Genomic DNA, 12,369 nt, shown 5'->3' with positions numbered 1-12,369 from the left:
GAGGGGGAAAGACAGGGGGAGGAAAGATGGAGCGAGATAGAAGACAAGCGGGATGTGGTTTGACAAAGACAGATGGAGACATGAGAGAAAGAGTAGGCCACGGAGAAAAGTAATGGGGAGAGGATAGATGGATAGATAGGGAGTGGGACAGAGAGAAAGTAAAAGGAAGGCGGACAGAAGGGAGAGACGAGCTGGTGGAGTCTTGGGGAGGAGAGGGAGGAGGGCTGGATTGTTTTCAGGCTAGAGTGATTCCTTGTCGGAGCCGTGTGAGGTGTCAGGAGAGATTAGCAGGCGTGAAGCTGGAGGAGAGAGCGCGAGATGGCTTGGATTGGACAAGTGTCAGGGAGTGGACATTCCTCAGACCTGGCAGGAATGGGATGTGACACCGGCGGCTGTGTTGGTCCACACTGCTCTGCTCTTAAGGGAGCCAGTCACCACCTTCTGTATCATTTTATTTACTTCCCTCTAGCATTTAACAAGCGAATGCACGCTATAGTTAGCATGAGAATTTTTGATATTTAAATAAGTATCATGGATGCACTGATGGAAAAAATACAAAGCCATGGAAAATTCTAAGGCTCCACTAAAGTACCAGACCATGAAACCATGAAGATAATACTAAAAACCTTCAGGTTCAGATTAAATACAGAAATGATTGAATAGAGAAAGATAATTTAATGTTGAACCAGATAAGGTATCACAGAACCCCAACATTAAAGCATTCAAGGTGGTTTTATACTGAAACATTTGTTTTGCTGCCATATACGCTACTTTTATACACATCCTATTACCTTTTTATATTTACACTTTACATTAACCCTTTGAGATTAAAACCTCTTTCACAAGGGTGACCTGGCCAAGAGGACACGGCATAATAAATATTACATTATTAAGAAACATCCAGCAATAACATGAACATGTGTCTGTGTTCCCCTTTCATTAGTCAAGTAAATCCAAGTCAAGCATGTATTATCTGGAAACTCTTCTCACAGAATTAAGACATAAAGGCTGAAAGAATGATAAAACTAGTACATGCCTTAAAAAGACAACAGCTCCTTTTTCTCTTCGGTATGTTTTCCTGTGAACACACCGGGCAGATACTGAACATCAGAGCCACTGGTGACTTCTGAGTTCGTTATGTCAACTGCAAATCATCATGACAGAAACCAAAAGGAACCCTGGTGTGTCCCATGCTGCTGTCGGGGTCGTGTTCTATAAACCCCAACAGACAAGAAACAAGCTGTGTCCCAAATAACTCCCTATTTACTATATTGTGCACTGTATTTTCCGTCAGCTAAAGTGTTGTCAAAAAGACCTGCAATGTCTTGCAATTTTGTCTTTTCTTTTTTTTTTTTTTTTTACAGCAAATTTACTGTTGTGCAACTAGACACCTGTCAGTGATGACGCAAAAGATGATTCCAAAGGGTTTTTATCAGTACAGCACAATTTACGGCCGAGTATGGACAAACTATTAATCGTTATTCTTTTAGAATTCTATGGCGCAAAAGACCAGCAGTCACAGCAAACTAATGTCTGTTTTAAGTAAATGTATATTTTATATTGATCCATGTCTTGCTTTTTTTTTTTTCAGCTTCTCTAACTTTAGGATATAGATTGGCCGAGATTGCATCACCTTCTCTTTAAATCCTTATGCTAATGTGATTAAACTATGTGTTGATTAATGCGATCTTGATGGTTATATAAAGAATCTCTAACAGCAGTGTTTCACATAAACATCCAGTGGGCGGAAAAGGTTGCCACAAACACTTGTGAGGCATTAGGAAAGATTTCCTTCAACATGTAAATTCTGACTTGTATGCAGTCGAGCATATTTTCTTTCCATGTTAAAGCCTGACCTCTTTCTTTTATTTTCACCTTTTTCCAATCTACTTACTGTGTTGTGTCTTTAACCTGGTATGACAAACTCAAAGGTTAAAGACACAGACAGCTGTAAGTGGAACACTTTCCTCATGCTGCCCAGAGCCTACACACACACACACACCCACACACACACACCCCCCCCCACACACACACACACACACTCCCAAGCATTAACAGACACAAAGAAAAACCTTTGCATGATAGTTCAGTCACACATTAGCACTGTCAACCTCACTCTGTGTTCCCTAAATCGCCGCACATGATTGCCTTTGTCACTTTGGGTAGAGGCTGAGGAGGAATTATTTTTTCCGGAAGTCCCTGGATGTTCTGAATCTGCCAAGCCAGGTGTTCTCTGCAGTCACTACCTGAGTCGGGAGATGCTGGCCGTGCTGAGTCACCAAGGTGCTTATCTGTAGGCCCACCCACGAACCGTGTGACACCATGACCTCACCTCCCTGCTCCACTGCCTTGTGTACACTTTTTTTTTTTTTTTAATACTGTGACATCATATTTCTGGCAGCAGCAGAATGAAAGTTGACTTACAGAACTTCAGACACCTCTGACCCTTATTCCTTTCTCTGACTCTAACTCGTCACAGCTGTTGTCTTGCTCTCCTCCTATTCTACTTCTGTTCTTGGGAAATGTCTTGTGTAGGCTTGTACAATGCTGCAGGCACAAACAAAATCCAGTGCAGTAAATGTTTCTCCATCTCCCATTCTCTCTCACACAAAAACTATGAAAAAAAAGTACATGGCATCCCCTCACATGTTGTAGTGCTGCATCTCGAGAGAACTCACTGTAAAGAGAGATAAAAATCCACAAACAAACATCCAACATGCTTTTTTTCCCCTTCAGCAGGCTGAGTGCATTAGTGACCTTTTAAAGTGCTGTCTCCCTGGTGCTTTCGCATACACACCCCAAAGAAGAACAAACTACTAATAGGGCTAAAAGCTGACACACTTTAAACAAAGATCAAACCATTTCTTGGCTATGAGGCAGTGCTCGCTGCATTAATTGTATTCAATTATGTAGCCAAGACAAACAAACATCTTTGTAGGATAAAAAGCAAGGAAATGTGTGAATGTTTGGGCAGTATGAGGTCCAAAAATATGCTAAACATGCTGGTTTACTTCCAATGTACGATGTTTGTTTTATTCAGTTACCAATTAGTTTACGATTTTCAAACAATGAAGAGGTATTGCATTATCTTCAAAAACATCCCTCACCTTTTTCCACACTGAGCGTCTCATACATGTTGGCAATAAACGACAAGGATTCAAATAAAACAGAAAGGCGAATGGAGAGAGATGAGAACACTCTGGATACAACAAGATTCAATGTTCCGTTTAGTTCAAGGAAAAGACGGGGTTTCGGAGTACATTCGAGACAGCCAACTTGCAAAAAATTGGAAGTATTTGTTTTCTTCATCTATCAAATGACCCTATTGGTTAGAAACGTAGGAGGCAGTGAGCTAACACAATATGACTCTAATTGCAGCAAATCTGTGTGTGTGTGTGTGTGTGTGTGTTTGTGTGTTTGTGTAAGCGTGCATGCTCCTGTGTGCCAGCAGTGTTTGCGTGAGCGGACATCAGACAGAGCTACAGGGCCTGAAGCAGGGAACGACGGCGAGGTGGATGAGGTCAGAATTGCAGAGGGCAAATGTCAAAGAGGAGATATTACCCTCCACATTACTCCCACTCGAGCAGAACAGGCCGTTAAACAGTGTGCTTCCGACATTAGCACACAGATAAACTGATATTGACAAGTAGCAGATGTAGACACCCGAACAGGCAAATTAAGATATCGTTAACGATATGTGATTTTCTGAAACCACACACAACTTTTATGAAAATGTAAAAGCCCTCACAGTCTTGCAGAATTTGAGCAGACTGCTTGTTCTGAGTTTCAGGACCACAAATTTAGCTCAGTGAGTTCACTCCTGCTGCTTCTCGCAGTCTGATGGATGTGTGGCTTGCTAGTCATGCCGCCTTGTGTCACCTGTGTGCCGCTTGCGCCGGGCAGGGAGACAGGGAGAGCCATGGGAGGTCCGGGGGAGGCCAGAGAGGGGGAGAAATAGACATCTGTGATTAACACATACAGACATGTGTCAGTATTGAGCACTGACTGGGAGGTGTGCGGTGAGACGCTCGCACACAGCCTGCTGCTGACAGCAGAAGTTTGCCTAAAAAAAGACACTGATAACAGGAGGGGAAAGTCGCAGGACGCCGTGACGATCCACCAACTCAGATCCAAGAGAAGAATTTACTGGAGAGATTGGCTGAAAAAGTTACATTTCATCGTGGAGTGGCAAGAATGCAGCCGTCTGCACAGGTGAGTGTGCTCCCTTTGGCATGAGCTGGGAAAAGAAACATATGTAATGAAGTGTTCATATGCAGTACATGAAAGGACCTCGGGAGACAGGCAGAGTTCAGAATTCATTCGTCCCTTCCAATGACCATATGATAGTTTTCACAGCCCCCTCTCTATCTCTATACTTGTTGCTAATGACACAAAGCTTTCCTTTGCCTGTTAACTAATACACATACATATAGCATTCAAACTCTTTTCCAATCTCAGTGTGTAATTCTGTTTATACAATCTGGACCTTACTTTTTTTCATGATACCTTTCCTCTAACAACAATATTAATCTTGGAATAAAAGGTCTTTGCTGAGTTAAGCAAAAAAAAAAAAAAAAAAGAAGGGAAAATGGAAGAGAAGGGCAACAAGGCAAAAAAAAAAACCTGAAAAAAAGAATTAACAACTGGTCTGATCTTCTGATGAATCATGTTTTAGCCTTACAAGGACTGTGTTGTGATGATATTGCAGATCTCAACAAGTTCACTCATGACCAATAAAAATAGCGTCCAAGACTATACCAATATATCAGCAGAAATATGTTTTTCACCATTACTGCTGCTACAATTGTAAACCAAAATATGCTCCCACAAGTTTTCACACTTGCCCCGTTTTTTTCAAAATACAAGATGAACAAGAGCACACATGTACCAGTGTGCATGAGTGACTTGTTTGCAATGTGGCGACGATCTGACAACATGACTGACAACATGAGCTTCTGTTCCTCTGCTGGATTCACGCACACTCAACACATGTGCAATTGCAGAGGCAACATGATGACATCTCCGTAAGTGAATACATTAACCTGGTAAACGGCTGGGATTAAGACAACGTTTCAGAGAAAAATGAAGAGGTAATGAGCCCCTGCAAGGTGAAGAAGACCACAGGGGAGGACTGAAAGAAGAAGAAAAAAAAACAACCAGCCCCTCACCTCCAAACTTCCAGTGTCGATCCTGACGTAAACTTAAATCTTTAAAAGGACGCTTTGAGGAGTCTTTGTCTCTGAGGAGCTACACTAGCAGAAATACGCACAGACGTACACACAAACACACACTTGAGGGAATGGTTCCACAGAGAGATTCAGAGAGCCATCTGCCAAATTAGGCCATGAGCCATGAGCCTGCAACTTCACTGTTCTATTCAATTTTCAATTACTGGTTCTAGAGGCTTAAGCACAAGGTCTGCACACACACATTTCAAACACAAACACAAACACACACACACACAAACAAACACACACTCACATTTCAAACACGCACACGTTTATAGAATAGATATTTTTTCACACATGCATCCATATGAGAGGAGATGAATCATGCAAACACAGCTGAGTTATTCATAATATTTCCATCATGGCATGGTAGCATGGTAGCTGTACTTTTTATTTTTTTTAAATTCAACACTTGGCATTATGAACACACAGTGATGAGATGCTGAAGCTTGAGTGAGAAATCAGCTCCTGAGGGGAGTAAACACATGACAACAGTGATCTACATACATGCATACACATGAGCATCACAACATGCAGGAAAGTCTGTTCATTAACAAACACATGAAGACATCAACACAAGTTTCTGAGCCAACAGCAGAGCCGCTTTTGTGCCTGCTGCCAGCTCCGCCCCTTGCAAAATGTCAGAGGCAAACATAGCAGGGAGGGTGTGAGGTGATAAACGCACTCGGCTGAAAATGTCACAGTGTCACCCGTTGCCATGACAGCCGGCAAAGTTTGGCAAGAACTATAGAGCTTTGGCCAAAGGCACAATTATTTCTTACAGCTAATTTGCCCTTAAGTTTCTAGGAGTGTTCACACTTTGTGCTATAAAAAGCTGCTGGAAATGAATATTTCTCTGTTTAAAAAAAAAAACAAACAAACAAAAAAGTACACTCCTTCCTAATTTAATTAGACTCTCCCAGTAATGATCATCATTCAGAAGAAATGACACCTAACTAAAAAAACAGACTTTTTTTTCAGAAGCTGGGTGTTGGTGAGGCTTGGGAAGTTGTTTAGTGGTGGTTCCAAACCTTTTTTCCTCAGATCAGTATTGAAGAAAAGCTGAGCCGCCCCAGGACCCGCACACAAAAGAATACATTTCAGTCAAAAACCATCATTAAATATATTGTTTTCATTGACACATTTTATCAAAATATGCCTAAACACACTCTTTCTTACTAAAAAAGACTTTTGTGAACTTCCCAGTCATACTTTTATCATGACTGAAGTAAATAAGTGCAAATCAAATTTTGGCTACTTGAGAACAGACAAAGCCTTGTGCCCCCCTTGAGATATTTTGGTGCCCTCCCTAGGAGGGGACAGACCCCAGGATGGGAAACAATGGTTGAAGAGGTAACCTGGGGCAGTTGGGCAGATGGGCAGATGGGCGGAGGTGAAAGCTATTAAAGGAAACATACGGGGTCTCAGTGGTCCTTCCTGTTGATCAGTCACCAGTAAACAAGCCCTTAGGCCACACTTATATGTAAAGCCTTTTACTTCATGTTAGTCCAACCAAGGTCATTCAAAGTTGTCAGATTGGAAAGTAAACAAAAGTAGTTGGTTTAACTTTAATTTTGGTCCCAAAGATACACAGAGAGATCGACACATATTAACACATGTATGAAATACTGCAGTTCAAAAGCAAGTCAATTTAAACACTAGCTTTTAAAGCTGGGGGGAGGGGAGGTTGCTTGTATGTTAAATCATTGGATGATAATTCAATAGTATGGTATTTATAGAGAGGCTACTATACTGAAGGGTTATTTAAATTAAATTAAAATTAATAAATACAGTTCAGCATCAAACAACTTCCATAAATTGTAACTTTAAAATGAACATGCGGTGAATCAACACGTTTTTAAAATAAAGTGTTATATCTGGACTGTTGCATTTAATTAGTGGTCAATCCCAAATAAGACAGGAGCTTAAGGTATGTGGTGAAACGGGTACCCCTTAACATATTATTGTTATATAACAGTTAGTTATTAACCATCTAACACACTCTGACCCGCTGCAACAACCAACCCCATTACAGGGTTATCCAATCCTCACCACATTTGTTTTTTTTTTCTTTTCCGTATACAATTTTCAAAAAAGATGTCCCGAAATATTTGAAAAAAATAACGTGTGATGGCTGCCAATTCACAGGTTAAAGTGATCAAATTTGAACCATCAAAGCCATCAACACCTGTTTTTCTTTTATGTGTGTTAAATAAAACATGTCTTTTGCAAATTAAAATGGAAATTATGGCATTTTATAAACTGGTCCCCCTTGTAATTTCCCCCCAAATGATAAATTGTGTGACTTTGTACTCACAATTGCCGTGTTTTTGTGGTGCTCTCTGGCTATGTGAAGCAGCTGCTGACTGTGTTCCTGGAGGCGGTTTGGAGGCTTACAGTCGACTAATTATTATGGAAATGTAATAAATTGCTATAGTTCACTCAAACCCTGTGATCACCAACAGTTACTAAGGCTATGCTGAGTTCATTACACTTAAAAATGGCATTGCTTCATCATTTGAGGGAATATTTTGAAAGGCAGTTTTTGATATTTGCATTTGTTTTTTATGTTCATGTTAATCTCTATTCTCTAATCTCTAGTCTTTGACATTTCACTGGTGGGATATTTGTAAATTACTACTTTTAATAATATATCCTTTGTGTCATGACATTTTTTCAAATTTACTAATGTCTACAAGTTCTTTGTATGTAAAGATTTTATTTTATAGTGATTTATGCCTTTTTAAAGAAGATGAAACAGTGATCAGTATGTAAGATAGTAAGCAACAGAACAATGACACTCTTTAAATGATGGGACTCAAAAACAGGATGTGTGGGCTGGAAACTTTTTCATATGGCCCAGAGGAAAGTAGCTTGATTTTCGGACGGCACATGGGGACGTTTTTGGTTTGTGTTTTATTTCTACTGTACCTTGAAAAGTTACGAGCAGTGTCAACAATATGAACTCTTTTCACATATCAACAGGGTGTTTTCTGGTCCCTTGGTGTTACAGAAAGTCCAGCAAATCTGAGTGTAGTGTGGATGATTTCAGCATATTTACTTTTTTTTCTTTTCTTTCTGTTATTGTTGTATGTTTAGTCTTTATTTCTATCACAGCAGGACTAAATCATGCTCACATGATGCACAAAAAGCACGTATTTTATCACACAAATCCCTTTAGTTGTTTACTCATTATTGGATATGAGTTGACTCAGCTTAAATAGAATCAATTATGGGGATTAGTTTCTCTGTGCCTTTGTTGTTGAACAGACAAAATGCTGGAAGCTGCATCGCTCCCCTGGTTAATACGGGTCAGTATTAGTGTAAAGTCTGAGCCTGTATAAATCCCCAGGTTAAGTGAAGCCTCACACGCCGACACAAGCAAGCAGATGTCTGATACTTGACATCCAACAGTAATTCTGACACAGCGGGCGTCTTGCACGCTCTGACAACACACAAGCTTGTGCAACACAATCACCTCCTGATCTGCAAAAGGCCAAGTGTTGACTTTGACAAAGGCCAAAGCGCTTTTCACTCTCTTCCTATTCCCTGACTTCCTGTCACACTCTTTTCACCCTGGTCTGTCTCTCACCCTTGTACGTGATTGTTTTTTCTTTGTATAAGTCTATGTGCTAGTTTTTAGTCACTTGCAAATTCCTGTATTCCTGCATCCTCCATGTATTGTTAAACTGCAACTATCGAAGATTAAGAAGGACGGTTGTGATGAGAGGACCAATTATTTACGTGATATGTCACTCACCGGCAACCCATCTGAGATTTTGGTTCTCTCCACTCCACAAGCTTTCTTAGGGCCTCTGTAATCATCAATCAGCACATGAAGAACTAGCTCTTTCTTGAGTTAATTGTTTGCCAACACCTCGCTCCTCTCTTACTCCAACCTTTTATCCAAATATGGAAACTTCTGGCTTCAAAAAACAAAGATGGAAACTAAAGGCATCACGTATGAACCCAAGAAAAAAATGGATGACGTCAAAGAGGCTGCACCAATACAGACCATAGCAAAAAAAAAAAAAAAAAAAAATGTATTTGAGCAGATGATTAATTCAAAAACATATTTATTTTAGCCCTCACTGTGAAAAATACTCTGCATTGTGTTATGGCTCTTCACTTTTTTAAACAGTCTGGTGGTGAGTCGAGATGAAAACATGTGTTGGCATCAGACTCTCTGGAGGATAGATGTCCAGTGTACCTGAAGCTCTCTCTCTCTCTCTTTCTCTGCCCAACTTTTACCAGCCTGTTGTTTCTGTCCAGGCCACTGAATTCTCCTCCAGGATAAATCTTTTCTCCGTCTCTCCTGGGCTGCTTCTCTGTGGCGCCGCAGGGGAACACGGAGACCAAGAGTGAGCCTCCGAGAGCAAATTATGTACATTTAAATGAACCGTTTCCTTGAGTCTGCTCGGCTCAGCGCTGAGAGAGAGTTCAGACGGAACGGAACTGGAACAGGAGGCTGAGTGGATGTGTGTGTGTGTGTGTGTGTGTGTGTGTGCGTGTAAGAGAGAAAAAGAGTGTGTTTCAGGAATACATACAGTGCAGTCCTGAGTAGGAGTGTAAAACTTGAGTGGACCCCAGGCCCTCGCTTAGCCTTAATAGCTTTCCTGTCCACCTCCTCCTGCTGCATTAGAGTTACATTTCCACACTGGAGGGACGTTCCTTCTTTTATATATTTATTTATTTTATCTTCTATCAGTGCCCAAATGCACCAGCTTCGTCCATGCAGTCACTTCACAGAGGTGCTGCCCCAAGGCTCACTTCAAAAAGCAGCCTAGACTGTCCTGCAGGGGTCTGCAAACGATGGAAAGACAAGGAGGCAACCATCAGTCCTTCGAACACACACACACACACACACACACACACACACACACAAACTCACACACCTGTGGCTTTGTTTCACATTCAGACAATGCATCATGGCGCCTCCTTTGTTTGTCAGGCTGTTCCATTATTTACCTCCTCCCTTCTCCCGTCCACCTGGGCCTTCGGAGGCCATTTATCATCCCTGAGAAACCTTGCCTCCGCTACAACTTGAAAACCTGATGAATAAGTAAACTAGTTCCTCCACGTTGCCACACACTTCCTGTCCTTTTTCAGAGGAACAAAGACAAAGAGCTTCAGCCTCAGCTGTGAGTGGACTCCTCCCAAACCAGACTCTACAGGCTTGAAAAAAAGTAAGAAAAGAAAGTCCATTCCCTGACATCCAAAAGCCCTCCTTTGATTCTCAAAGTAATTTAACTGCTTTCCGAATTTTTCCACAAGTCATTAAAGTCATTAAGCTATGCGATAAGAAGAACTCTTTAAACCTGCCCCTTGTGAGTGTACACATCCTCTTGCCCTATCCGGAGCTCTTACACAGTCTGTAGATCACTTAGGCTACATGAACAACCCACCGCCTACTCAAGTCTTCAGCTCCAGCTTTCTCCAGCACACGGCCTGCTGTCTGCAGGCCTGCCAGCCTCGGCTGTCGCTGCATTCCTGTCTCTCCAATGAGCTTAAGACAGCCAAATAGTGATCTGCTGTAAGTTATTCAATTACTCCACCAGGCTGGCCTAGGCTCCCCCAGGGGCTGCTGGTCGCGGGGGTACCAGGGACGATGATTGTGCTTTAGGTACTGACGCAGGCATCCCTGCAGTATCATGTTCATTTCCCTCCATAATAGACCAGAATTAGTTCCGATTCAGTCGTTTAGAAATACAAAATTCAGTTGTCATGTCATTTCCCTAACTGCCGCCAACCTGTTTCCTCCTTTTTTTTTGTGTCTGGTGGCCTGCGGCGCGCGCGCGCGTGTGTGTGTGTGTGTAAATCCCAGCAAGGGCCTGTGTGTGTTTGAAGTAATTGATATCATGAAAGTATTCCTGTGTGGACTGTAAGCTCCCAACAACTTTTAGGCGCACTAATACCAACAAGGCTCTAAGCCGCAGGCATCCCCAGGATGAAATATCGGCTGTGTCTGCAAGGAGACAAATCTATTCTGTGCTTTCAGTAAAATTCTGTCTATGCGGCAATATCTTATTTGTAGGCTGAGAGTGGAGTCTCTCAGGGACCAATTGAACTCGCTCTCTCCACCCCTGTGCTTTGTGTGCTAATTACAGGGGTCAGAAAGACTGATGGCTTAACACAGGAGGTTATAAGATGAGGTTATCACTGTCCCACTCCCTCTCTTTCTCCCTTTTATTTCCACTTTTTGGTCTCTACTTCAGGCTTTTCTGCTTCTCCACGGGGTGCTCATGGATGAATAGATGTTCTATTCAAAATGGAGGAATCAAATCCATGAGCTGACGTTAGCTGACATGGGTGAATTTCCATATCCTCTGGATGTCGTGCCAATGTTTGTGCTCCAGGTAGCACCAGTAGAGGACCACAGAGGTCATCTGAAGGATCTGCCCCCTCAGGGTGATCCGCCCTATCTCTCTGTCTCTCGCTCTCTCTCTCTCTCTGTCTGTTTCATTCTCTCTCAGTCTTTTCTGTATGTTGACACATGAATCAAGGCTTCTCTTGAGACGAGGAAGTCAAAGATGAAGAGGACTCAGCCGGGATAACATGTTTGGCATGACGTGTCATCGCCCCCCCTCACGCGGCAGCTCAATTAATGTCCCCCACATTCAGCGGAAAAACTTCAACCGGCCTGTCGCAGATTTAAATCAGCCATCACATCTTGGCTGCCTTAAACTTCTAACCTTCTCTTAACCTTGTCATGTTTTTAGAGACGGTGGTTAGAGAGGAGACAAAGAGACAGCCTTTTCATCTCCTCCTCACTCTCCTGACTCCACAGATGTTCACTGCCTCTGCTGTCTAAACGCAATCCACAATCATCTTTTTTATTTTTTTTTCCATCTTCGGAAAATCAGCTGTGTGTCAGCAAACATGCTATGCTGCTATATGCACCCTTTCCAACCAATCATGCTGTGAGGATTTTACAGCTGATATATGCAGATTGCTTCAAACAGCAGGAATTCAATGGAACATTTACCCAACACACACAACTGTATGTATTTTACTCAGCCATGGTGCATTAATGGGACTCAATATTCATCATCTGAAAAAGCACATATTAGACCATTAATGCAGCGCACACCCTCGCCCGCCCCCCCCCTGAATAACCTTATTAGTCTTCAAATGAGACGTC

Source organism: Labrus bergylta, chromosome 16, assembly GCF_963930695.1.
Source record: "Labrus bergylta chromosome 16, fLabBer1.1, whole genome shotgun sequence".
Lineage (NCBI taxonomy): Eukaryota > Metazoa > Chordata > Actinopteri > Labriformes > Labridae > Labrus > Labrus bergylta.
Note: the sequence above shows the minus strand (reverse complement) of the source record.